This window comes from Schistocerca americana, chromosome 2 (assembly GCF_021461395.2).
Source record: "Schistocerca americana isolate TAMUIC-IGC-003095 chromosome 2, iqSchAmer2.1, whole genome shotgun sequence".
In the NCBI taxonomy this organism is placed as follows: Eukaryota; Metazoa; Arthropoda; class Insecta; order Orthoptera; family Acrididae; genus Schistocerca; species Schistocerca americana.
In genome coordinates, this window is record NC_060120.1 from 292,923,698 (window position 1) to 292,945,299 (window position 21,602).

Below are 21,602 nucleotides of genomic sequence, written 5' to 3' on the forward strand. Positions count from 1 at the left end.
GAGTGAATGCTGTAGCGCTTCCCGACGAGTCGGGTTCGGATCCTCTGTCAACTTCCACGCAGGGTGATGATCTTCTGGTCATCACACTCGCCAGCTGAAATCGGCGCTGCCTTTTCGTAGTAGTAAAAGAGTAGTGGCCCGTGGGGGGATCGAACCCACGACCTTCGCGTTATTAGCACGACGCTCTAACCAACTGAGCTAACGGGCCTCGGCAGATGCAGTTGCTCAGCCCTACGCTGGAAACAGGTGGCATGAAGCCATACACCATTTCTATGGTCGTCGTGTGTCTGCTTCCCTAGTCTATATTCTGCTGACGGTCACGAAACAGTAGCTATATTGCGAGCAGGACGGGAAACGGCCGCTCGGACAGCTCAAACCTGTCACGATTCGTGTGGAAAAAATTCCGTTCCGGTACCGGGAATCGAACCCGGGCCTCCTGGGTGAAAGCCAGGTATCCTAGCCACTAGACCACACCGGATGTGGCCGTTTCGTTCGACCGTTCGTACGGTCGCTTGTCGCATTTCGTGTCGAGTGCCGCGTCGGCGCCCCTCTCTCTTTGCGAGCATCTTTGCACATAGTGACTGGCAAGGCGCGCACCTCAAACGTCGCAGAGCAATGCTTTTGGCTTCATGCTCTGCTGGGAGAAGAGGAAAAGGGAAGCTGTAAGTAGCAATAACAGGAAGTAAACATTTTCCCGCTGAAGCGTTGAAACGTTGTGGATAACAAACAAGAAATACGTTGGCGCCCTAGCAACAGCACCACCATCAGTCACAGAAAATTAAATGCCCCGGGTGAGGATCGAACTCACGACCTTAAGATTATGAGACTTACGCGCTGCCTACTGCGCTACCGAGGCACGGGTGCACCGCTTGTCCTGCAAACTGGGTAAATGCCGTACCCAATATTAGACGTAGAGACACTGTACTTCCTGGATAACGTGTTCTGTTGCTACACGTGCACTGCCGGCCCAGTTGATTGCGGTGCTGCTGCAGCTGTTGCAACGATAGGCAGCACTCCTTGTCGTTAAAGTTCAGAGCCTCGGAGGCACCCGGACCCGGCAACTTGTGAGGCCAGGCCGACGCTAGTCTGTAGAACATGATGCGAGCGTCCTAGTGGGGACCCGCGAGTGCTGCGTTCTCGGTCCTTCTCAAGGGAAATCCAGCTACACATTCTTGTGGATCGTGCATCTCAAGCGCTCAAGCCACGCGGCAGCATCATCGCGGGAAAAGCAAAATGATGCATCGGCCGGGAATCGAACCCGGGCCGCCCGCGTGGCAGGCGAGCATTCTACCACTGAACCACCGATGCTGGGGCCAGCGGTAACTTGACGCTGCTTCCCGAGCAGATGTCTCAAGGGAAAGTGGGACTGCCGTCAAGCGCCGTAGCATTCTGTGGGAAAGATGCTGCAGACGCTGAATCCTGCACTGCACTGCTTAAAAATGCCGCCAGAACGCGGTCCTCTGCGTACTCTTGCGTCGCCGGCGCCCAACTCTTGCCAAAGGATGCGAAATGTGCGCGGATACGCTGTCCGAATGCGTCTGGATGTGCTCCCCTAGCCTGCCTCGAAATGCGCCTGCCAGGTACGATCACCTTCGGCCGCTGCCGACTGGCGGGAAGCCGATACAGCGCGGACGCGCTGCGCTCGCTTGTGCGGTGGTGGTGTAATGGTCAGCATAGTTGCCTTCCAAGCAGTTGATCCGGGTTCGATTCCCGGCCACCGCAGCAGGCTTTTAATTTCGCGTATGAGTACTTTTGCCACGCGCTCTTAAATTATTGTTTTTTCGCCCTCTTACTCGCTGCATACCAGCCCTTAGTGTGTCTCGACTTGTCTCGACTTTGCTCAGCTGACGCGAGAGCTGACGCTCTCAAATCGGCCTTTATCAAAACGACAAGCACGAGAAACGACTGAGAGAGCTAAGGAGAGGCGAGGCGATGGACACACAGCACGTCCCCTTCATTTCACGGTGGCGTCTCCCTGACCGAATCGGGCTGTAGCTCCGAAAACAAAGGAGAAACAAAAATAGGAAGTAAAAGTGCAAATAGTGCCCTGTGTTCCCATGCGCTCACCCGCCCAAGTACTGACAAGGGCCAAAGTTGTTACGCATCGGCAATCGGACACTTTCTTTCATTTTCTCTTTATCGGTTGAGAACCAGTGTATTCAAGATATTATGGCCATTGCCGAGTGAATGCTGTAGCGCTTCCCGACGAGTCGGGTTCGGATCCTCTGTCAACTTCCACGCAGGGTGATGATCTTCTGGTCATCACACTCGCCAGCTGAAATCGGCGCTGCCTTTTCGTAGTAGTAAAAGAGTAGTGGCCCGTGGGGGGATCGAACCCACGACCTTCGCGTTATTAGCACGACGCTCTAACCAACTGAGCTAACGGGCCTCGGCAGATGCAGTTGCTCAGCCCTACGCTGGAAACAGGTGGCATGAAGCCATACACCATTTCTATGGTCGTCGTGTGTCTGCTTCCCTAGTCTATATTCTGCTGACGGTCACGAAACAGTAGCTATATTGCGAGCAGGACGGGAAACGGCCGCTCGGACAGCTCAAACCTGTCACGATTCGTGTGGAAAAAATTCCGTTCCGGTACCGGGAATCGAACCCGGGCCTCCTGGGTGAAAGCCAGGTATCCTAGCCACTAGACCACACCGGATGTGGCCGTTTCGTTCGACCGTTCGTACGGTCGCTTGTCGCATTTCGTGTCGAGTGCCGCGTCGGCGCCCCTCTCTCTTTGCGAGCATCTTTGCACATAGTGACTGGCAAGGCGCGCACCTCAAACGTCGCAGAGCAATGCTTTTGGCTTCATGCTCTGCTGGGAGAAGAGGAAAAGGGAAGCTGTAAGTAGCAATAACAGGAAGTAAACATTTTCCCGCTGAAGCGTTGAAACGTTGTGGATAACAAACAAGAAATACGTTGGCGCCCTAGCAACAGCACCACCATCAGTCACAGAAAATTAAATGCTCCGGGTGAGGATCGAACTCACGACCTTAAGATTATGAGACTTACGCGCTGCCTACTGCGCTACCGAGGCACGGGTGCACCGCTTGTCCTGCAAACTGGGTAAATGCCGTACCCAATATTAGACGTAGAGACACTGTACTTCCTGGATAACGTGTTCTGTTGCTACACGTGCACTGCCGGCCCAGTTGATTGCGGTGCTGCTGCAGCTGTTGCAACGATAGGCAGCACTCCTTGTCGTTAAAGTTCAGAGCCTCGGAGGCACCCGGACCCGGCAACTTGTGAGGCCAGGCCGACGCTAGTCTGTAGAACATGATGCGAGCGTCCTAGTGGGGACCCGCGAGTGCTGCGTTCTCGGTCCTTCTCAAGGGAAATCCAGCTACACATTCTTGTGGATCGTGCATCTCAAGCGCTCAAGCCACGCGGCAGCATCATCGCGGGAAAAGCAAAATGATGCATCGGCCGGGAATCGAACCCGGGCCGCCCGCGTGGCAGGCGAGCATTCTACCACTGAACCACCAATGCTGGGGCCAGCGGTAACTTGACGCTGCTTCCCGAGCAGATGTCTCAAGGGAAAGTGGGACTGCCGTCAAGCGCCGTAGCATTCTGTGGGAAAGATGCTGCAGACGCTGAATCCTGCACTGCACTGCTTAAAAATGCCGCCAGAACGCGGTCCTCTGCGTACTCTTGCGTCGCCGGCGCCCAACTCTTGCCAAAGGATGCGAAATGTGCGCGGATACGCTGTCCGAATGCGTCTGGATGTGCTCCCCTAGCCTGCCTCGAAATGCGCCTGCCAGGTACGATCACCTTCGGCCGCTGCCGACTGGCGGGAAGCCGATACAGCGCGGACGCGCTGCGCTCGCTTGTGCGGTGGTGGTGTAATGGTCAGCATAGTTGCCTTCCAAGCAGTTGATCCGGGTTCGATTCCCGGCCACCGCAGCAGGCTTTTAATTTCGCGTATGAGTACTTTTGCCACGCGCTCTTAAATTATTGTTTTTTCGCCCTCTTACTCGCTGCATACCAGCCCTTAGTGTGTCTCGACTTTGCTCAGCTGACGCGAGAGCTGACGCTCTCAAATCGGCCTTTATCAAAACGACAAGCACGAGAAACGACTGAGAGAGCTAAGGAGAGGCGAGGCGATGGACACACAGCACGTCCCCTTCATTTCACGGTGGCGTCTCCCTGACCGAATCGGGCTGTAGCTCCGAAAACAAAGGAGAAACAAAAATAGGAAGTAAAAGTGCAAATAGTGCCCTGTGTTCCCATGCGCTCACCCGCCCAAGTACTGACAAGGGCCAAAGTTGTTACGCATCGGCAATCGGACACTTTCTTTCATTTTCTCTTTATCGGTTGAGAACCAGTGTATTCAAGATATTATGGCCATTGCCGAGTGAATGCTGTAGCGCTTCCCGACGAGTCGGGTTCGGATCCTCTGTCAACTTCCACGCAGGGTGATGATCTTCTGGTCATCACACTCGCCAGCTGAAATCGGCGCTGCCTTTTCGTAGTAGTAAAAGAGTAGTGGCCCGTGGGGGGATCGAACCCACGACCTTCGCGTTATTAGCACGACGCTCTAACCAACTGAGCTAACGGGCCTCGGCAGATGCAGTTGCTCAGCCCTACGCTGGAAACAGGTGGCATGAAGCCATACACCATTTCTATGGTCGTCGTGTGTCTGCTTCCCTAGTCTATATTCTGCTGACGGTCACGAAACAGTAGCTATATTGCGAGCAGGACGGGAAACGGCCGCTCGGACAGCTCAAACCTGTCACGATTCGTGTGGAAAAAATTCCGTTCCGGTACCGGGAATCGAACCCGGGCCTCCTGGGTGAAAGCCAGGTATCCTAGCCACTAGACCACACCGGATGTGGCCGTTTCGTTCGACCGTTCGTACGGTCGCTTGTCGCATTTCGTGTCGAGTGCCGCGTCGGCGCCCCTCTCTCTTTGCGAGCATCTTTGCACATAGTGACTGGCAAGGCGCGCACCTCAAACGTCGCAGAGCAATGCTTTTGGCTTCATGCTCTGCTGGGAGAAGAGGAAAAGGGAAGCTGTAAGTAGCAATAACAGGAAGTAAACATTTTCCCGCTGAAGCGTTGAAACGTTGTGGATAACAAACAAGAAATACGTTGGCGCCCTAGCAACAGCACCACCATCAGTCACAGAAAATTAAATGCCCCGGGTGAGGATCGAACTCACGACCTTAAGATTATGAGACTTACGCGCTGCCTACTGCGCTACCGAGGCACGGGTGCACCGCTTGTCCTGCAAACTGGGTAAATGCCGTACCCAATATTAGACGTAGAGACACTGTACTTCCTGGATAACGTGTTCTGTTGCTACACGTGCACTGCCGGCCCAGTTGATTGCGGTGCTGCTGCAGCTGTTGCAACGATAGGCAGCACTCCTTGTCGTTAAAGTTCAGAGCCTCGGAGGCACCCGGACCCGGCAACTTGTGAGGCCAGGCCGACGCTAGTCTGTAGAACATGATGCGAGCGTCCTAGTGGGGACCCGCGAGTGCTGCGTTCTCGGTCCTTCTCAAGGGAAATCCAGCTACACATTCTTGTGGATCGTGCATCTCAAGCGCTCAAGCCACGCGGCAGCATCATCGCGGGAAAAGCAAAATGATGCATCGGCCGGGAATCGAACCCGGGCCGCCCGCGTGGCAGGCGAGCATTCTACCACTGAACCACCGATGCTGGGGCCAGCGGTAACTTGACGCTGCTTCCCGAGCAGATGTCTCAAGGGAAAGTGGGACTGCCGTCAAGCGCCGTAGCATTCTGTGGGAAAGATGCTGCAGACGCTGAATCCTGCACTGCACTGCTTAAAAATGCCGCCAGAACGCGGTCCTCTGCGTACTCTTGCGTCGCCGGCGCCCAACTCTTGCCAAAGGATGCGAAATGTGCGCGGATACGCTGTCCGAATGCGTCTGGATGTGCTCCCCTAGCCTGCCTCGAAATGCGCCTGCCAGGTACGATCACCTTCGGCCGCTGCCGACTGGCGGGAAGCCGATACAGCGCGGACGCGCTGCGCTCGCTTGTGCGGTGGTGGTGTAATGGTCAGCATAGTTGCCTTCCAAGCAGTTGATCCGGGTTCGATTCCCGGCCACCGCAGCAGGCTTTTAATTTCGCGTATGAGTACTTTTGCCACGCGCTCTTAAATTATTGTTTTTTCGCCCTCTTACTCGCTGCATACCAGCCCTTAGTGTGTCTCGACTTTGCTCAGCTGACGCGAGAGCTGACGCTCTCAAATCGGCCTTTATCAAAACGACAAGCACGAGAAACGACTGAGAGAGCTAAGGAGAGGCGAGGCGATGGACACACAGCACGTCCCCTTCATTTCACGGTGGCGTCTCCCTGACCGAATCGGGCTGTAGCTCCGAAAACAAAGGAGAAACAAAAATAGGAAGTAAAAGTGCAAATAGTGCCCTGTGTTCCCATGCGCTCACCCGCCCAAGTACTGACAAGGGCCAAAGTTGTTACGCATCGGCAATCGGACACTTTCTTTCATTTTCTCTTTATCGGTTGAGAACCAGTGTATTCAAGATATTATGGCCATTGCCGAGTGAATGCTGTAGCGCTTCCCGACGAGTCGGGTTCGGATCCTCTGTCAACTTCCACGCAGGGTGATGATCTTCTGGTCATCACACTCGCCAGCTGAAATCGGCGCTGCCTTTTCGTAGTAGTAAAAGAGTAGTGGCCCGTGGGGGGATCGAACCCACGACCTTCGCGTTATTAGCACGACGCTCTAACCAACTGAGCTAACGGGCCTCGGCAGATGCAGTTGCTCAGCCCTACGCTGGAAACAGGTGGCATGAAGCCATACACCATTTCTATGGTCGTCGTGTGTCTGCTTCCCTAGTCTATATTCTGCTGACGGTCACGAAACAGTAGCTATATTGCGAGCAGGACGGGAAACGGCCGCTCGGACAGCTCAAACCTGTCACGATTCGTGTGGAAAAAATTCCGTTCCGGTACCGGGAATCGAACCCGGGCCTCCTGGGTGAAAGCCAGGTATCCTAGCCACTAGACCACACCGGATGTGGCCGTTTCGTTCGACCGTTCGTACGGTCGCTTGTCGCATTTCGTGTCGAGTGCCGCGTCGGCGCCCCTCTCTCTTTGCGAGCATCTTTGCACATAGTGACTGGCAAGGCGCGCACCTCAAACGTCGCAGAGCAATGCTTTTGGCTTCATGCTCTGCTGGGAGAAGAGGAAAAGGGAAGCTGTAAGTAGCAATAACAGGAAGTAAACATTTTCCCGCTGAAGCGTTGAAACGTTGTGGATAACAAACAAGAAATACGTTGGCGCCCTAGCAACAGCACCACCATCAGTCACAGAAAATTAAATGCCCCGGGTGAGGATCGAACTCACGACCTTAAGATTATGAGACTTACGCGCTGCCTACTGCGCTACCGAGGCACGGGTGCACCGCTTGTCCTGCAAACTGGGTAAATGCCGTACCCAATATTAGACGTAGAGACACTGTACTTCCTGGATAACGTGTTCTGTTGCTACACGTGCACTGCCGGCCCAGTTGATTGCGGTGCTGCTGCAGCTGTTGCAACGATAGGCAGCACTCCTTGTCGTTAAAGTTCAGAGCCTCGGAGGCACCCGGACCCGGCAACTTGTGAGGCCAGGCCGACGCTAGTCTGTAGAACATGATGCGAGCGTCCTAGTGGGGACCCGCGAGTGCTGCGTTCTCGGTCCTTCTCAAGGGAAATCCAGCTACACATTCTTGTGGATCGTGCATCTCAAGCGCTCAAGCCACGCGGCAGCATCATCGCGGGAAAAGCAAAATGATGCATCGGCCGGGAATCGAACCCGGGCCGCCCGCGTGGCAGGCGAGCATTCTACCACTGAACCACCGATGCTGGGGCCAGCGGTAACTTGACGCTGCTTCCCGAGCAGATGTCTCAAGGGAAAGTGGGACTGCCGTCAAGCGCCGTAGCATTCTGTGGGAAAGATGCTGCAGACGCTGAATCCTGCACTGCACTGCTTAAAAATGCCGCCAGAACGCGGTCCTCTGCGTACTCTTGCGTCGCCGGCGCCCAACTCTTGCCAAAGGATGCGAAATGTGCGCGGATACGCTGTCCGAATGCGTCTGGATGTGCTCCCCTAGCCTGCCTCGAAATGCGCCTGCCAGGTACGATCACCTTCGGCCGCTGCCGACCGGCGGGAAGACGATACAGCGCGGACGCGCTGCGCTCGCTTGTGCGGTGGTGGTGTAATGGTCAGCATAGTTGCCTTCCAAGCAGTTGATCCGGGTTCGATTCCCGGCCACCACAGCAGGCTTTTAATTTCGCGTATGAGTACTTTTGCCACGCGCTCTTAAATTATTGTTTTTTCGCCGTCTTACTCGCTGCATACCAGCCCTTAGTGTGTCTCGACTTTGCTCAGCTGACGCGAGAGCTGACGCTCTCAAATCGGCCTTTATCAAAACGACAAGCACGAGAAACGACTGAGAGAGCTAAGGAGAGGCGAGGCGATGGACACACAGCACGTCCCCTTCATTTCACGGTGGCGTCTCCCTGACCGAATCGGGCTGTAGCTCCGAAAACAAAGGAGAAACAAAAATAGGAAGTAAAAGTGCAAATAGTGCCCTGTGTTCCCATGCGCTCACCCGCCCAAGTACTGACAAGGGCCAAAGTTGTTACGCATCGGCAATCGGACACTTTCTTTCATTTTCTCTTTATCGGTTGAGAACCAGTGTATTCAAGATATTATGGCCATTGCCGAGTGAATGCTGTAGCGCTTCCCGACGAGTCGGGTTCGGATCCTCTGTCAACTTCCACGCAGGGTGATGATCTTCTGGTCATCACACTCGCCAGCTGAAATCGGCGCTGCCTTTTCGTAGTAGTAAAAGAGTAGTGGCCCGTGGGGGGATCGAACCCACGACCTTCGCGTTATTAGCACGACGCTCTAACCAACTGAGCTAACGGGCCTCGGCAGATGCAGTTGCTCAGCCCTACGCTGGAAACAGGTGGCATGAAGCCATACACCATTTCTATGGTCGTCGTGTGTCTGCTTCCCTAGTCTATATTCTGCTGACGGTCACGAAACAGTAGCTATATTGCGAGCAGGACGGGAAACGGCCGCTCGGACAGCTCAAACCTGTCACGATTCGTGTGGAAAAAATTCCGTTCCGGTACCGGGAATCGAACCCGGGCCTCCTGGGTGAAAGCCAGGTATCCTAGCCACTAGACCACACCGGATGTGGCCGTTTCGTTCGACCGTTCGTACGGTCGCTTGTCGCATTTCGTGTCGAGTGCCGCGTCGGCGCCCCTCTCTCTTTGCGAGCATCTTTGCACATAGTGACTGGCAAGGCGCGCACCTCAAACGTCGCAGAGCAATGCTTTTGGCTTCATGCTCTGCTGGGAGAAGAGGAAAAGGGAAGCTGTAAGTAGCAATAACAGGAAGTAAACATTTTCCCGCTGAAGCGTTGAAACGTTGTGGATAACAAACAAGAAATACGTTGGCGCCCTAGCAACAGCACCACCATCAGTCACAGAAAATTAAATGCCCCGGGTGAGGATCGAACTCACGACCTTAAGATTATGAGACTTACGCGCTGCCTACTGCGCTACCGAGGCACGGGTGCACCGCTTGTCCTGCAAACTGGGTAAATGCCGTACCCAATATTAGACGTAGAGACACTGTACTTCCTGGATAACGTGTTCTGTTGCTACACGTGCACTGCCGGCCCAGTTGATTGCGGTGCTGCTGCAGCTGTTGCAACGATAGGCAGCACTCCTTGTCGTTAAAGTTCAGAGCCTCGGAGGCACCCGGACCCGGCAACTTGTGAGGCCAGGCCGACGCTAGTCTGTAGAACATGATGCGAGCGTCCTAGTGGGGACCCGCGAGTGCTGCGTTCTCGGTCCTTCTCAAGGGAAATCCAGCTACACATTCTTGTGGATCGTGCATCTCAAGCGCTCAAGCCACGCGGCAGCATCATCGCGGGAAAAGCAAAATGATGCATCGGCCGGGAATCGAACCCGGGCCGCCCGCGTGGCAGGCGAGCATTCTACCACTGAACCACCGATGCTGGGGCCAGCGGTAACTTGACGCTGCTTCCCGAGCAGATGTCTCAAGGGAAAGTGGGACTGCCGTCAAGCGCCGTAGCATTCTGTGGGAAAGATGCTGCAGACGCTGAATCCTGCACTGCACTGCTTAAAAATGCCGCCAGAACGCGGTCCTCTGCGTACTCTTGCGTCGCCGGCGCCCAACTCTTGCCAAAGGATGCGAAATGTGCGCGGATACGCTGTCCGAATGCGTCTGGATGTGCTCCCCTAGCCTGCCTCGAAATGCGCCTGCCAGGTACGATCACCTTCGGCCGCTGCCGACTGGCGGGAAGCCGATACAGCGCGGACGCGCTGCGCTCGCTTGTGCGGTGGTGGTGTAATGGTCAGCATAGTTGCCTTCCAAGCAGTTGATCCGGGTTCGATTCCCGGCCACCGCAGCAGGCTTTTAATTTCGCGTATGAGTACTTTTGCCACGCGCTCTTAAATTATTGTTTTTTCGCCCTCTTACTCGCTGCATACCAGCCCTTAGTGTGTCTCGACTTTGCTCAGCTGACGCGAGAGCTGACGCTCTCAAATCGGCCTTTATCAAAACGACAAGCACGAGAAACGACTGAGAGAGCTAAGGAGAGGCGAGGCGATGGACACACAGCACGTCCCCTTCATTTCACGGTGGCGTCTCCCTGACCGAATCGGGCTGTAGCTCCGAAAACAAAGGAGAAACAAAAATAGGAAGTAAAAGTGCAAATAGTGCCCTGTGTTCCCATGCGCTCACCCGCCCAAGTACTGACAAGGGCCAAAGTTGTTACGCATCGGCAATCGGACACTTTCTTTCATTTTCTCTTTATCGGTTGAGAACCAGTGTATTCAAGATATTATGGCCATTGCCGAGTGAATGCTGTAGCGCTTCCCGACGAGTCGGGTTCGGATCCTCTGTCAACTTCCACGCAGGGTGATGATCTTCTGGTCATCACACTCGCCAGCTGAAATCGGCGCTGCCTTTTCGTAGTAGTAAAAGAGTAGTGGCCCGTGGGGGGATCGAACCCACGACCTTCGCGTTATTAGCACGACGCTCTAACCAACTGAGCTAACGGGCCTCGGCAGATGCAGTTGCTCAGCCCTACGCTGGAAACAGGTGGCATGAAGCCATACACCATTTCTATGGTCGTCGTGTGTCTGCTTCCCTAGTCTATATTCTGCTGACGGTCACGAAACAGTAGCTATATTGCGAGCAGGACGGGAAACGGCCGCTCGGACAGCTCAAACCTGTCACGATTCGTGTGGAAAAAATTCCGTTCCGGTACCGGGAATCGAACCCGGGCCTCCTGGGTGAAAGCCAGGTATCCTAGCCACTAGACCACACCGGATGTGGCCGTTTCGTTCGACCGTTCGTACGGTCGCTTGTCGCATTTCGTGTCGAGTGCCGCGTCGGCGCCCCTCTCTCTTTGCGAGCATCTTTGCACATAGTGACTGGCAAGGCGCGCACCTCAAACGTCGCAGAGCAATGCTTTTGGCTTCATGCTCTGCTGGGAGAAGAGGAAAAGGGAAGCTGTAAGTAGCAATAACAGGAAGTAAACATTTTCCCGCTGAAGCGTTGAAACGTTGTGGATAACAAACAAGAAATACGTTGGCGCCCTAGCAACAGCACCACCATCAGTCACAGAAAATTAAATGCCCCGGGTGAGGATCGAACTCACGACCTTAAGATTATGAGACTTACGCGCTGCCTACTGCGCTACCGAGGCACGGGTGCACCGCTTGTCCTGCAAACTGGGTAAATGCCGTACCCAATATTAGACGTAGAGACACTGTACTTCCTGGATAACGTGTTCTGTTGCTACACGTGCACTGCCGGCCCAGTTGATTGCGGTGCTGCTGCAGCTGTTGCAACGATAGGCAGCACTCCTTGTCGTTAAAGTTCAGAGCCTCGGAGGCACCCGGACCCGGCAACTTGTGAGGCCAGGCCGACGCTAGTCTGTAGAACATGATGCGAGCGTCCTAGTGGGGACCCGCGAGTGCTGCGTTCTCGGTCCTTCTCAAGGGAAATCCAGCTACACATTCTTGTGGATCGTGCATCTCAAGCGCTCAAGCCACGCGGCAGCATCATCGCGGGAAAAGCAAAATGATGCATCGGCCGGGAATCGAACCCGGGCCGCCCGCGTGGCAGGCGAGCATTCTACCACTGAACCACCGATGCTGGGGCCAGCGGTAACTTGACGCTGCTTCCCGAGCAGATGTCTCAAGGGAAAGTGGGACTGCCGTCAAGCGCCGTAGCATTCTGTGGGAAAGATGCTGCAGACGCTGAATCCTGCACTGCACTGCTTAAAAATGCCGCCAGAACGCGGTCCTCTGCGTACTCTTGCGTCGCCGGCGCCCAACTCTTGCCAAAGGATGCGAAATGTGCGCGGATACGCTGTCCGAATGCGTCTGGATGTGCTCCCCTAGCCTGCCTCGAAATGCGCCTGCCAGGTACGATCACCTTCGGCCGCTGCCGACCGGCGGGAAGACGATACAGCGCGGACGCGCTGCGCTCGCTTGTGCGGTGGTGGTGTAATGGTCAGCATAGTTGCCTTCCAAGCAGTTGATCCGGGTTCGATTCCCGGCCACCGCAGCAGGCTTTTAATTTCGCGTATGAGTACTTTTGCCACGCGCTCTTAAATTATTGTTTTTTCGCCCTCTTACTCGCTGCATACCAGCCCTTAGTGTGTCTCGACTTGTCTCGACTTTGCTCAGCTGACGCGAGAGCTGACGCTCTCAAATCGGCCTTTATCAAAACGACAAGCACGAGAAACGACTGAGAGAGCTAAGGAGAGGCGAGGCGATGGACACACAGCACGTCCCCTTCATTTCACGGTGGCGTCTCCCTGACCGAATCGGGCTGTAGCTCCGAAAACAAAGGAGAAACAAAAATAGGAAGTAAAAGTGCAAATAGTGCCCTGTGTTCCCATGCGCTCACCCGCCCAAGTACTGACAAGGGCCAAAGTTGTTACGCATCGGCAATCGGACACTTTCTTTCATTTTCTCTTTATCGGTTGAGAACCAGTGTATTCAAGATATTATGGCCATTGCCGAGTGAATGCTGTAGCGCTTCCCGACGAGTCGGGTTCGGATCCTCTGTCAACTTCCACGCAGGGTGATGATCTTCTGGTCATCACACTCGCCAGCTGAAATCGGCGCTGCCTTTTCGTAGTAGTAAAAGAGTAGTGGCCCGTGGGGGGATCGAACCCACGACCTTCGCGTTATTAGCACGACGCTCTAACCAACTGAGCTAACGGGCCTCGGCAGATGCAGTTGCTCAGCCCTACGCTGGAAACAGGTGGCATGAAGCCATACACCATTTCTATGGTCGTCGTGTGTCTGCTTCCCTAGTCTATATTCTGCTGACGGTCACGAAACAGTAGCTATATTGCGAGCAGGACGGGAAACGGCCGCTCGGACAGCTCAAACCTGTCACGATTCGTGTGGAAAAAATTCCGTTCCGGTACCGGGAATCGAACCCGGGCCTCCTGGGTGAAAGCCAGGTATCCTAGCCACTAGACCACACCGGATGTGGCCGTTTCGTTCGACCGTTCGTACGGTCGCTTGTCGCATTTCGTGTCGAGTGCCGCGTCGGCGCCCCTCTCTCTTTGCGAGCATCTTTGCACATAGTGACTGGCAAGGCGCGCACCTCAAACATCGCAGAGCAATGCTTTTGGCTTCATGCTCTGCTGGGAGAAGAGGAAAAGGGAAGCTGTAAGTAGCAATAACAGGAAGTAAACATTTTCCCGCTGAAGCGTTGAAACGTTGTGGATAACAAACAAGAAATACGTTGGCGCCCTAGCAACAGCACCACCATCAGTCACAGAAAATTAAATGCCCCGGGTGAGGATCGAACTCACGACCTTAAGATTATGAGACTTACGCGCTGCCTACTGCGCTACCGAGGCACGGGTGCACCGCTTGTCCTGCAAACTGGGTAAATGCCGTACCCAATATTAGACGTAGAGACACTGTACTTCCTGGATAACGTGTTCTGTTGCTACACGTGCACTGCCGGCCCAGTTGATTGCGGTGCTGCTGCAGCTGTTGCAACGATAGGCAGCACTCCTTGTCGTTAAAGTTCAGAGCCTCGGAGGCACCCGGACCCGGCAACTTGTGAGGCCAGGCCGACGCTAGTCTGTAGAACATGATGCGAGCGTCCTAGTGGGGACCCGCGAGTGCTGCGTTCTCGGTCCTTCTCAAGGGAAATCCAGCTACACATTCTTGTGGATCGTGCATCTCAAGCGCTCAAGCCACGCGGCAGCATCATCGCGGGAAAAGCAAAATGATGCATCGGCCGGGAATCGAACCCGGGCCGCCCGCGTGGCAGGCGAGCATTCTACCACTGAACCACCGATGCTGGGGCCAGCGGTAACTTGACGCTGCTTCCCGAGCAGATGTCTCAAGGGAAAGTGGGACTGCCGTCAAGCGCCGTAGCATTCTGTGGGAAAGATGCTGCAGACGCTGAATCCTGCACTGCACTGCTTAAAAATGCCGCCAGAACGCGGTCCTCTGCGTACTCTTGCGTCGCCGGCGCCCAACTCTTGCCAAAGGATGCGAAATGTGCGCGGATACGCTGTCCGAATGCGTCTGGATGTGCTCCCCTAGCCTGCCTCGAAATGCGCCTGCCAGGTACGATCACCTTCGGCCGCTGCCGACCGGCGGGAAGACGATACAGCGCGGACGCGCTGCGCTCGCTTGTGCGGTGGTGGTGTAATGGTCAGCATAGTTGCCTTCCAAGCAGTTGATCCGGGTGCGATTCCCGGCCACCGCAGCAGGCTTTTAATTTCGCGTATGAGTACTTTTGCCACGCGCTCTTAAATTATTGTTTTTTCGCCCTCTTACTCGCTGCATACCAGCCCTTAGTGTGTCTCGACTTGTCTCGACTTTGCTCAGCTGACGCGAGAGCTGACGCTCTCAAATCGGCCTTTATCAAAACGACAAGCACGAGAAACGACTGAGAGAGCTAAGGAGAGGCGAGGCGATGGACACACAGCACGTCCCCTTCATTTCACGGTGGCGTCTCCCTGACCGAATCGGGCTGTAGCTCCGAAAACAAAGGAGAAACAAAAATAGGAAGTAAAAGTGCAAATAGTGCCCTGTGTTCCCATGCGCTCACCCGCCCAAGTACTGACAAGGGCCAAAGTTGTTACGCATCGGCAATCGGACACTTTCTTTCATTTTCTCTTTATCGGTTGAGAACCAGTGTATTCAAGATATTATGGCCATTGCCGAGTGAATGCTGTAGCGCTTCCCGACGAGTCGGGTTCGGATCCTCTGTCAACTTCCACGCAGGGTGATGATCTTCTGGTCATCACACTCGCCAGCTGAAATCGGCGCTGCCTTTTCGTAGTAGTAAAAGAGTAGTGGCCCGTGGGGGGATCGAACCCACGACCTTCGCGTTATTAGCACGACGCTCTAACCAACTGAGCTAACGGGCCTCGGCAGATGCAGTTGCTCAGCCCTACGCTGGAAACAGGTGGCATGAAGCCATACACCATTTCTATGGTCGTCGTGTGTCTGCTTCCCTAGTCTATATTCTGCTGACGGTCACGAAACAGTAGCTATATTGCGAGCAGGACGGGAAACGGCCGCTCGGACAGCTCAAACCTGTCACGATTCGTGTGGAAAAAATTCCGTTCCGGTACCGGGAATCGAACCCGGGCCTCCTGGGTGAAAGCCAGGTATCCTAGCCACTAGACCACACCGGATGTGGCCGTTTCGTTCGACCGTTCGTACGGTCGCTTGTCGCATTTCGTGTCGAGTGCCGCGTCGGCGCCCCTCTCTCTTTGCGAGCATCTTTGCACATAGTGACTGGCAAGGCGCGCACCTCAAACGTCGCAGAGCAATGCTTTTGGCTTCATGCTCTGCTGGGAGAAGAGGAAAAGGGAAGCTGTAAGTAGCAATAACAGGAAGTAAACATTTTCCCGCTGAAGCGTTGAAACGTTGTGGATAACAAACAAGAAATACGTTGGCGCCCTAGCAACAGCACCACCATCAGTCACAGAAAATTAAATGCCCCGGGTGAGGATCGAACTCACGACCTTAAGATTATGAGACTTACGCGCTGCCTACTGCGCTACCGAGGCACGGGTGCACCGCTTGTCCTGCAAACTGGGTAAATGCCGTACCCAATATTAGACGTAGAGACACTGTACTTCCTGGATAACGTGTTCTGTTGCTACACGTGCACTGCCGGCCCAGTTGATTGCGGTGCTGCTGCAGCTGTTGCAACGATAGGCAGCACTCCTTGTCGTTAAAGTTCAGAGCCTCGGAGGCACCCGGACCCGGCAACTTGTGAGGCCAGGCCGACGCTAGTCTGTAGAACATGATGCGAGCGTCCTAGTGGGGACCCGCGAGTGCTGCGTTCTCGGTCCTTCTCAAGGGAAATCCAGCTACACATTCTTGTGGATCGTGCATCTCAAGCGCTCAAGCCACGCGGCAGCATCATCGCGGGAAAAGCAAAATGATGCATCGGCCGGGAATCGAACCCGGGCCGCCCGCGTGGCAGGCGAGCATTCTACCACTGAACCACCGATGCTGGGGCCAGCGGTAACTTGACGCTGCTTCCCGAGCAGATGTCTCAAGGGAAAGTGGGACTGCCGTCAAGCGCCGTAGCATTCTGTGGGAAAGATGCTGCAGACGCTGAATCCTGCACTGCACTGCTTAAAAATGCCGCCAGAACGCGGTCCTCTGCGTACTCTTGCGTCGCCGGCGCCCAACTCTTGCCAAAGGATGCGAAATGTGCGCGGATACGCTGTCCGAATGCGTCTGGATGTGCTCCCCTAGCCTGCCTCGAAATGCGCCTGCCAGGTACGATCACCTTCGGCCGCTGCCGACCGGCGGGAAGACGATACAGCGCGGACGCGCTGCGCTCGCTTGTGCGGTGGTGGTGTAATGGTCAGCATAGTTGCCTTCCAAGCAGTTGATCCGGGTTCGATTCCCGGCCACCGCAGCAGGCTTTTAATTTCGCGTATGAGTACTTTTGCCACGCGCTCTTAAATTATTGTTTTTTCGCCCTCTTACTCGCTGCATACCAGCCCTTAGTGTGTCTCGACTTGTCTCGACTTTGCTCAGCTGACGCGAGAGCTGAAGCTCTCAAATCGGCCTTTATCAAAACGACAAGCACGAGAAACGACTGAGAGAGCTAAGGAGAGGCGAGGCGATGGACACACAGCACGTCCCCTTCATTTCACGGTGGCGTCTCCCTGACCGAATCGGGCTGTAGCTCCGAAAACAAAGGAGAAACAAAAATAGGAAGTAAAAGTGCAAATAGTGCCCTGTGTTCCCATGCGCTCACCCGCCCAAGTACTGACAAGGGCCAAAGTTGTTACGCATCGGCAATCGGACACTTTCTTTCATTTTCTCTTTATCGGTTGAGAACCAGTGTATTCAAGATATTATGGCCATTGCCGAGTGAATGCTGTAGCGCTTCCCGACGAGTCGGGTTCGGATCCTCTGTCAACTTCCACGCAGGGTGATGATCTTCTGGTCATCACACTCGCCAGCTGAAATCGGCGCTGCCTTTTCGTAGTAGTAAAAGAGTAGTGGCCCGTGGGGGGATCGAACCCACGACCTTCGCGTTATTAGCACGACGCTCTAACCAACTGAGCTAACGGGCCTCGGCAGATGCAGTTGCTCAGCCCTACGCTGGAAACAGGTGGCATGAAGCCATACACCATTTCTATGGTCGTCGTGTGTCTGCTTCCCTAGTCTATATTCTGCTGACGGTCACGAAACAGTAGCTATATTGCGAGCAGGACGGGAAACGGCCGCTCGGACAGCTCAAACCTGTCACGATTCGTGTGGAAAAAATTCCGTTCCGGTACCGGGAATCGAACCCGGGCCTCCTGGGTGAAAGCCAGGTATCCTAGCCACTAGACCACACCGGATGTGGCCGTTTCGTTCGACCGTTCGTACGGTCGCTTGTCGCATTTCGTGTCGAGTGCCGCGTCGGCGCCCCTCTCTCTTTGCGAGCATCTTTGCACATAGTGACTGGCAAGGCGCGCACCTCAAACATCGCAGAGCAATGCTTTTGGCTTCATGCTCTGCTGGGAGAAGAGGAAAAGGGAAGCTGTAAGTAGCAATAACAGGAAGTAAACATTTTCCCGCTGAAGCGTTGAAACGTTGTGGATAACAAACAAGAAATACGTTGGCGCCCTAGCAACAGCACCACCATCAGTCACAGAAAATTAAATGCCCCGGGTGAGGATCGAACTCACGACCTTAAGATTATGAGACTTACGCGCTGCCTACTGCGCTACCGAGGCACGGGTGCACCGCTTGTCCTGCAAACGGGGTAAATGCCGTACCCAATATTAGACGTAGAGACACTGTACTTCCTGGATAACGTGTTCTGTTGCTACACGTGCACTGCCGGCCCAGTTGATTGCGGTGCTGCTGCAGCTGTTGCAACGATAGGCAGCACTCCTTGTCGTTAAAGTTCAGAGCCTCGGAGGCACCCGGACCCGGCAACTTGTGAGGCCAGGCCGACGCTAGTCTGTAGAACATGATGCGAGCGTCCTAGTGGGGACCCGCGAGTGCTGCGTTCTCGGTCCTTCTCAAGGGAAATCCAGCTACACATTCTTGTGGATCGTGCATCTCAAGCGCTCAAGCCACGCGGCAGCATCATCGCGGGAAAAGCAAAATGATGCATCGGCCGGGAATCGAACCCGGGCCGCCCGCGTGGCAGGCGAGCATTCTACCACTGAACCACCGATGCTGGGGCCAGCGGTAACTTGACGCTGCTTCCCGAGCAGATGTCTCAAGGGAAAGTGGGACTGCCGTCAAGCGCCGTAGCATTCTGTGGGAAAGATGCTGCAGACGCTGAATCCTGCACTGCACTGCTTAAAAATGCCGCCAGAACGCGGTCCTCTGCGTACTCTTGCGTCGCCGGCGCCCAACTCTTGCCAAAGGATGCGAAATGTGCGCGGATACGCTGTCCGAATGCGTCTGGATGTGCTCCCCTAGCCTGCCTCGAAATGCGCCTGCCAGGTACGATCACCTTCGGCCGCTGCCGACCGGCGGGAAGACGATACAGCGCGGACGCGCTGCGCTCGCTTGTGCGGTGGTGGTGTAATGGTCAGCATAGTTGCCTTCCAAGCAGTTGATCCGGGTTCGATTCCCGGCCACCGCAGCAGGCTTTTAATTTCGCGTATGAGTACTTTTGCCACGCGCTCTTAAATTATTGTTTTTTCGCCCTCTTACTCGCTGCATACCAGCCCTTAGTGTGTCTCGACTTGTCTCGACTTTGCTCAGCTGACGCGAGAGCTGAAGCTCTCAAATCGGCCTTTATCAAAACGACAAGCACGAGAAACGACTGAGAGAGCTAAGGAGAGGCGAGGCGATGGACACACAGCACGTCCCCTTCATTTCACGGTGGCGTCTCCCTGACCGAATCGGGCTGTAGCTCCGAAAACAAAGGAGAAACAAAAATAGGAAGTAAAAGTGCAAATAGTGCCCTGTGTTCCCATGCGCTCACCCGCCCAAGTACTGACAAGGGCCAAAGTTGTTACGCATCGGCAATCGGACACTTTCTTTCATTTTCTCTTTATCGGTTGAGAACCAGTGTATTCAAGATATTATGGCCATTGCCGAGTGAATGCTGTAGCGCTTCCCGACGAGTCGGGTTCGGATCCTCTGTCAACTTCCACGCAGGGTGATGATCTTCTGGTCATCACACTCGCCAGCTGAAATCGGCGCTGCCTTTTCGTAGTAGTAAAAGAGTAGTGGCCCGTGGGGGGATCGAACCCACGACCTTCGCGTTATTAGCACGACGCTCTAACCAACTGAGCTAACGGGCCTCGGCAGATGCAGTTGCTCAGCCCTACGCTGGAAACAGGTGGCATGAAGCCATACACCATTTCTATGGTCGTCGTGTGTCTGCTTCCCTAGTCTATATTCTGCTGACGGTCACGAAACAGTAGCTATATTGCGAGCAGGACGGGAAACGGCCGCTCGGACAGCTCAAACCTGTCACGATTCGTGTGGAAAAAATTCCGTTCCGGTACCGGGAATCGAACCCGGGCCTCCTGGGTGAAAGCCAGGTATCCTAGCCACTAGACCACACCGGATGTGGCCGTTTCGTTCGACCGTTCGTACGGTCGCTTGTCGCATTTCGTGTCGAGTGCCGCGTCGGCGCCCCTCTCTCTTTGCGAGCATCTTTGCACATAGTGACTGGCAAGGCGCGCACCTCAAACGTCGCAGAGCAATGCTTTTGGCTTCATGCTCTGCTGGGAGAAGAGGAAAAGGGAAGCTGTAAGTAGCAATAACAGGAAGTAAACATTTTCCCGCTGAAGCGTTGAAACGTTGTGGATAACAAACAAGAAATACGTTGGCGCCCTAGCAACAGCACCACCATCAGTCACAGAAAATTAAATGCCCCGGGTGAGGATCGAACTCACGACCTTAAGATTATGAGACTTACGCGCTGCCTACTGCGCTACCGAGGCACGGGTGCACCGCTTGTCCTGCAAACTGGGTAAATGCCGTACCCAATATTAGACGTAGAGACACTGTACTTCCTGGATAACGTGTTCTGTTGCTACACGTGCACTGCCGGCCCAGTTGATTGCGGTGCTGCTGCAGCTGTTGCAACGATAGGCAGCACTCCTTGTCGTTAAAGTTCAGAGCCTCGGAGGCACCCGGACCCGGCAACTTGTGAGGCCAGGCCGACGCTAGTCTGTAGAACATGATGCGAGCGTCCTAGTGGGGACCCGCGAGTGCTGCGTTCTCGGTCCTTCTCAAGGGAAATCCAGCTACACATTCTTGTGGATCGTGCATCTCAAGCGCTCAAGCCACGCGGCAGCATCATCGCGGGAAAAGCAAAATGATGCATCGGCCGGGAATCGAACCCGGGCCGCCCGCGTGGCAGGCGAGCATTCTACCACTGAACCACCGATGCTGGGGCCAGCGGTAACTTGACGCTGCTTCCCGAGCAGATGTCTCAAGGGAAAGTGGGACTGCCGTCAAGCGCCGTAGCATTCTGTGGGAAAGATGCTGCAGACGCTGAATCCTGCACTGCACTGCTTAAAAATGCCGCCAGAACGCGGTCCTCTGCGTACTCTTGCGTCGCCGGCGCCCAACTCTTGCCAAAGGATGCGAAATGTGCGCGGATACGCTGTCCGAATGCGTCTGGATGTGCTCCCCTAGCCTGCCTCGAAATGCGCCTGCCAGGTACGATCACCTTCGGCCGCTGCCGACTGGCGGGAAGCCGATACAGCGCGGACGCGCTGCGCTCGCTTGTGCGGTGGTGGTGTAATGGTCAGCATAGTTGCCTTCCAAGCAGTTGATCCGGGTTCGATTCCCGGCCACCGCAGCAGGCTTTTAATTTCGCGTATGAGTACTTTTGCCACGCGCTCTTAAATTATTGTTTTTTCGCCCTCTTACTCGCTGCATACCAGCCCTTAGTGTGTCTCGACTTGTCTCGACTTTGCTCAGCTGACGCGAGAGCTGACGCTCTCAAATCGGCCTTTATCAAAACGACAAGCACGAGAAACGACTGAGAGAGCTAAGGAGAGGCGAGGCGATGGACACACAGCACGTCCCCTTCATTTCACGGTGGCGTCTCCCTGACCGAATCGGGCTGTAGCTCCGAAAACAAAGGAGA

General features: G+C 54.8%; 50 non-coding genes across 50 annotated transcripts; 10 read left to right on the forward strand and 40 right to left on the reverse strand.

Moving 5' to 3' along the window:
• Nucleotides 1–134: 134 nt before the first annotated feature.
• Nucleotides 135–208, reverse strand: Trnai-aau. The gene has a single exon. It is a non-coding gene; the product is annotated as a tRNA-Ile (tRNA).
• Nucleotides 209–406: 198 nt separating this feature from the next.
• On the reverse strand, nucleotides 407–478 carry Trnae-uuc. Its single transcript has one exon. It is a non-coding gene; the product is annotated as a tRNA-Glu (tRNA).
• A 305-nt stretch (nucleotides 479–783) lies between these two features.
• Nucleotides 784–856, reverse strand: Trnam-cau. The gene has a single exon. It is a non-coding gene; the product is annotated as a tRNA-Met (tRNA).
• Nucleotides 857–1,237: 381 nt separating this feature from the next.
• Nucleotides 1,238–1,308, reverse strand: Trnag-gcc. The gene has a single exon. It is a non-coding gene; the product is annotated as a tRNA-Gly (tRNA).
• A 342-nt stretch (nucleotides 1,309–1,650) lies between these two features.
• Nucleotides 1,651–1,722, forward strand: Trnag-ucc. The gene has a single exon. It is a non-coding gene; the product is annotated as a tRNA-Gly (tRNA).
• Nucleotides 1,723–2,315: 593 nt separating this feature from the next.
• Trnai-aau lies at nucleotides 2,316–2,389 on the reverse strand. The gene has a single exon. It is a non-coding gene; the product is annotated as a tRNA-Ile (tRNA).
• A 198-nt stretch (nucleotides 2,390–2,587) lies between these two features.
• Nucleotides 2,588–2,659, reverse strand: Trnae-uuc. The gene has a single exon. It is a non-coding gene; the product is annotated as a tRNA-Glu (tRNA).
• Nucleotides 2,660–2,964: 305 nt separating this feature from the next.
• Trnam-cau lies at nucleotides 2,965–3,037 on the reverse strand. The gene has a single exon. It is a non-coding gene; the product is annotated as a tRNA-Met (tRNA).
• A 381-nt stretch (nucleotides 3,038–3,418) lies between these two features.
• Nucleotides 3,419–3,489, reverse strand: Trnag-gcc. Its single transcript has one exon. It is a non-coding gene; the product is annotated as a tRNA-Gly (tRNA).
• A 342-nt stretch (nucleotides 3,490–3,831) lies between these two features.
• Nucleotides 3,832–3,903, forward strand: Trnag-ucc. Its single transcript has one exon. It is a non-coding gene; the product is annotated as a tRNA-Gly (tRNA).
• Nucleotides 3,904–4,486: 583 nt separating this feature from the next.
• Nucleotides 4,487–4,560, reverse strand: Trnai-aau. Its single transcript has one exon. It is a non-coding gene; the product is annotated as a tRNA-Ile (tRNA).
• A 198-nt stretch (nucleotides 4,561–4,758) lies between these two features.
• Nucleotides 4,759–4,830, reverse strand: Trnae-uuc. The gene has a single exon. It is a non-coding gene; the product is annotated as a tRNA-Glu (tRNA).
• A 305-nt stretch (nucleotides 4,831–5,135) lies between these two features.
• Trnam-cau lies at nucleotides 5,136–5,208 on the reverse strand. The gene has a single exon. It is a non-coding gene; the product is annotated as a tRNA-Met (tRNA).
• A 381-nt stretch (nucleotides 5,209–5,589) lies between these two features.
• Trnag-gcc lies at nucleotides 5,590–5,660 on the reverse strand. The gene has a single exon. It is a non-coding gene; the product is annotated as a tRNA-Gly (tRNA).
• A 342-nt stretch (nucleotides 5,661–6,002) lies between these two features.
• Nucleotides 6,003–6,074, forward strand: Trnag-ucc. Its single transcript has one exon. It is a non-coding gene; the product is annotated as a tRNA-Gly (tRNA).
• A 583-nt stretch (nucleotides 6,075–6,657) lies between these two features.
• On the reverse strand, nucleotides 6,658–6,731 carry Trnai-aau. Its single transcript has one exon. It is a non-coding gene; the product is annotated as a tRNA-Ile (tRNA).
• Nucleotides 6,732–6,929: 198 nt separating this feature from the next.
• On the reverse strand, nucleotides 6,930–7,001 carry Trnae-uuc. The gene has a single exon. It is a non-coding gene; the product is annotated as a tRNA-Glu (tRNA).
• A 305-nt stretch (nucleotides 7,002–7,306) lies between these two features.
• Trnam-cau lies at nucleotides 7,307–7,379 on the reverse strand. Its single transcript has one exon. It is a non-coding gene; the product is annotated as a tRNA-Met (tRNA).
• A 381-nt stretch (nucleotides 7,380–7,760) lies between these two features.
• Trnag-gcc lies at nucleotides 7,761–7,831 on the reverse strand. The gene has a single exon. It is a non-coding gene; the product is annotated as a tRNA-Gly (tRNA).
• Nucleotides 7,832–8,173: 342 nt separating this feature from the next.
• Nucleotides 8,174–8,245, forward strand: Trnag-ucc. Its single transcript has one exon. It is a non-coding gene; the product is annotated as a tRNA-Gly (tRNA).
• A 583-nt stretch (nucleotides 8,246–8,828) lies between these two features.
• Trnai-aau lies at nucleotides 8,829–8,902 on the reverse strand. Its single transcript has one exon. It is a non-coding gene; the product is annotated as a tRNA-Ile (tRNA).
• A 198-nt stretch (nucleotides 8,903–9,100) lies between these two features.
• Trnae-uuc lies at nucleotides 9,101–9,172 on the reverse strand. The gene has a single exon. It is a non-coding gene; the product is annotated as a tRNA-Glu (tRNA).
• Nucleotides 9,173–9,477: 305 nt separating this feature from the next.
• Nucleotides 9,478–9,550, reverse strand: Trnam-cau. Its single transcript has one exon. It is a non-coding gene; the product is annotated as a tRNA-Met (tRNA).
• A 381-nt stretch (nucleotides 9,551–9,931) lies between these two features.
• On the reverse strand, nucleotides 9,932–10,002 carry Trnag-gcc. Its single transcript has one exon. It is a non-coding gene; the product is annotated as a tRNA-Gly (tRNA).
• A 342-nt stretch (nucleotides 10,003–10,344) lies between these two features.
• Nucleotides 10,345–10,416, forward strand: Trnag-ucc. Its single transcript has one exon. It is a non-coding gene; the product is annotated as a tRNA-Gly (tRNA).
• A 583-nt stretch (nucleotides 10,417–10,999) lies between these two features.
• Nucleotides 11,000–11,073, reverse strand: Trnai-aau. Its single transcript has one exon. It is a non-coding gene; the product is annotated as a tRNA-Ile (tRNA).
• A 198-nt stretch (nucleotides 11,074–11,271) lies between these two features.
• On the reverse strand, nucleotides 11,272–11,343 carry Trnae-uuc. Its single transcript has one exon. It is a non-coding gene; the product is annotated as a tRNA-Glu (tRNA).
• Nucleotides 11,344–11,648: 305 nt separating this feature from the next.
• On the reverse strand, nucleotides 11,649–11,721 carry Trnam-cau. Its single transcript has one exon. It is a non-coding gene; the product is annotated as a tRNA-Met (tRNA).
• A 381-nt stretch (nucleotides 11,722–12,102) lies between these two features.
• Nucleotides 12,103–12,173, reverse strand: Trnag-gcc. Its single transcript has one exon. It is a non-coding gene; the product is annotated as a tRNA-Gly (tRNA).
• Nucleotides 12,174–12,515: 342 nt separating this feature from the next.
• Nucleotides 12,516–12,587, forward strand: Trnag-ucc. Its single transcript has one exon. It is a non-coding gene; the product is annotated as a tRNA-Gly (tRNA).
• Nucleotides 12,588–13,180: 593 nt separating this feature from the next.
• On the reverse strand, nucleotides 13,181–13,254 carry Trnai-aau. The gene has a single exon. It is a non-coding gene; the product is annotated as a tRNA-Ile (tRNA).
• Nucleotides 13,255–13,452: 198 nt separating this feature from the next.
• On the reverse strand, nucleotides 13,453–13,524 carry Trnae-uuc. Its single transcript has one exon. It is a non-coding gene; the product is annotated as a tRNA-Glu (tRNA).
• Nucleotides 13,525–13,829: 305 nt separating this feature from the next.
• Trnam-cau lies at nucleotides 13,830–13,902 on the reverse strand. Its single transcript has one exon. It is a non-coding gene; the product is annotated as a tRNA-Met (tRNA).
• Nucleotides 13,903–14,283: 381 nt separating this feature from the next.
• Trnag-gcc lies at nucleotides 14,284–14,354 on the reverse strand. The gene has a single exon. It is a non-coding gene; the product is annotated as a tRNA-Gly (tRNA).
• Nucleotides 14,355–14,696: 342 nt separating this feature from the next.
• On the forward strand, nucleotides 14,697–14,768 carry Trnag-ucc. The gene has a single exon. It is a non-coding gene; the product is annotated as a tRNA-Gly (tRNA).
• Nucleotides 14,769–15,361: 593 nt separating this feature from the next.
• On the reverse strand, nucleotides 15,362–15,435 carry Trnai-aau. Its single transcript has one exon. It is a non-coding gene; the product is annotated as a tRNA-Ile (tRNA).
• Nucleotides 15,436–15,633: 198 nt separating this feature from the next.
• Nucleotides 15,634–15,705, reverse strand: Trnae-uuc. Its single transcript has one exon. It is a non-coding gene; the product is annotated as a tRNA-Glu (tRNA).
• A 305-nt stretch (nucleotides 15,706–16,010) lies between these two features.
• On the reverse strand, nucleotides 16,011–16,083 carry Trnam-cau. The gene has a single exon. It is a non-coding gene; the product is annotated as a tRNA-Met (tRNA).
• A 381-nt stretch (nucleotides 16,084–16,464) lies between these two features.
• On the reverse strand, nucleotides 16,465–16,535 carry Trnag-gcc. Its single transcript has one exon. It is a non-coding gene; the product is annotated as a tRNA-Gly (tRNA).
• A 342-nt stretch (nucleotides 16,536–16,877) lies between these two features.
• On the forward strand, nucleotides 16,878–16,949 carry Trnag-ucc. The gene has a single exon. It is a non-coding gene; the product is annotated as a tRNA-Gly (tRNA).
• A 593-nt stretch (nucleotides 16,950–17,542) lies between these two features.
• Nucleotides 17,543–17,616, reverse strand: Trnai-aau. The gene has a single exon. It is a non-coding gene; the product is annotated as a tRNA-Ile (tRNA).
• Nucleotides 17,617–17,814: 198 nt separating this feature from the next.
• On the reverse strand, nucleotides 17,815–17,886 carry Trnae-uuc. Its single transcript has one exon. It is a non-coding gene; the product is annotated as a tRNA-Glu (tRNA).
• Nucleotides 17,887–18,191: 305 nt separating this feature from the next.
• Trnam-cau lies at nucleotides 18,192–18,264 on the reverse strand. The gene has a single exon. It is a non-coding gene; the product is annotated as a tRNA-Met (tRNA).
• Nucleotides 18,265–18,645: 381 nt separating this feature from the next.
• Nucleotides 18,646–18,716, reverse strand: Trnag-gcc. Its single transcript has one exon. It is a non-coding gene; the product is annotated as a tRNA-Gly (tRNA).
• A 342-nt stretch (nucleotides 18,717–19,058) lies between these two features.
• Trnag-ucc lies at nucleotides 19,059–19,130 on the forward strand. Its single transcript has one exon. It is a non-coding gene; the product is annotated as a tRNA-Gly (tRNA).
• Nucleotides 19,131–19,723: 593 nt separating this feature from the next.
• Nucleotides 19,724–19,797, reverse strand: Trnai-aau. Its single transcript has one exon. It is a non-coding gene; the product is annotated as a tRNA-Ile (tRNA).
• A 198-nt stretch (nucleotides 19,798–19,995) lies between these two features.
• Nucleotides 19,996–20,067, reverse strand: Trnae-uuc. The gene has a single exon. It is a non-coding gene; the product is annotated as a tRNA-Glu (tRNA).
• Nucleotides 20,068–20,372: 305 nt separating this feature from the next.
• On the reverse strand, nucleotides 20,373–20,445 carry Trnam-cau. The gene has a single exon. It is a non-coding gene; the product is annotated as a tRNA-Met (tRNA).
• A 381-nt stretch (nucleotides 20,446–20,826) lies between these two features.
• Trnag-gcc lies at nucleotides 20,827–20,897 on the reverse strand. Its single transcript has one exon. It is a non-coding gene; the product is annotated as a tRNA-Gly (tRNA).
• A 342-nt stretch (nucleotides 20,898–21,239) lies between these two features.
• On the forward strand, nucleotides 21,240–21,311 carry Trnag-ucc. Its single transcript has one exon. It is a non-coding gene; the product is annotated as a tRNA-Gly (tRNA).
• The last annotated feature ends 291 nt before the right edge of the window (nucleotides 21,312–21,602 follow it).